At 35.9% G+C, this 861-nt stretch overlaps 1 non-coding gene across 1 annotated transcript; it reads left to right on the top strand.

Moving 5' to 3' along the window:
• The first annotated feature begins 202 nt into the window (after window positions 1-202).
• Window positions 203-309, top strand: LOC124886254. The gene has a single exon (XR_007043340.1). It is a non-coding gene; the product is annotated as a small nucleolar RNA R71 (small nucleolar RNA).
• The last annotated feature ends 552 nt before the right edge of the window (window positions 310-861 follow it).

Genomic DNA, 861 nt, shown 5'->3' with positions numbered 1-861 from the left:
ATTAGTCCACGTCCAACACACCTACAACCTTCTTTGGAGTATTTCTTGAGTTAGTATGCCACTCAGGATTCCCTTGTAAAATTTGATTCTATAATTTATCATACTTCTTTTCAAGGCTTTCTCACCTGCTACTAAATCCAAGAGAATCTTGGTGTTGGGCTTAAGACCCTCTATGAAAGTGTGAACTAGTACATCATTAAATTGATGGTGGTGAGGGCAATTTCTCAGTATACCCTTAAATCTTTTCCACGCTTGGTAAAGATTTTATCTTTTTTTCTATTTAAAATGCAGAATGTCCCTTCTCAAATGTGCTATCTTCCCAGATAGAAAAAATTGCATAAGGAATTTCCAATCTAGATTATCCTAAAAAGTGATGAAGTTCGGTGGTTTAGCATAGAACCATCTCTTTTCTTCCCTAATTAGAGAAAAGGGGAAGAGAGTTAACCTGACATAATCAGTAGATACCTCTGTAGGAATATAGGTATCACATATTTCTAAGAAGGTCTATATATGCTGCTATAGGTCCTCCTATGAGAACCCTGTAAATAGTCCACTCAAACATAATGACTGGACCACATATTGATTCAATTCAAATCAAACACCCACCTATTGCTTGCAGATCCAATTAGTAGCATGGTTTGTAAGTAGGATTGACACTTTACGAATAAGTCTAGCTTTTACTTGAGCAAGAGGAGCTATAATCATTATAGCTAGGGCACGTACAATATTTGGATAAATTGGATTGATAAGATGAGGATATCTTTGATTCTCCATTTGAATTTGCTAAATTGGATAGTGAGCTCTTCACCTATGATGAAATGACTATTCTGGTTCTGAATAAGGCTCTACCAACTCTCTATC

Source organism: Capsicum annuum, chromosome 7 (assembly GCF_002878395.1).
Source record: "Capsicum annuum cultivar UCD-10X-F1 chromosome 7, UCD10Xv1.1, whole genome shotgun sequence".
NCBI classification, from domain to species: domain Eukaryota; kingdom Viridiplantae; phylum Streptophyta; class Magnoliopsida; order Solanales; family Solanaceae; genus Capsicum; species Capsicum annuum.
This window is presented reverse-complemented; position numbering and strand designations above follow the sequence as displayed.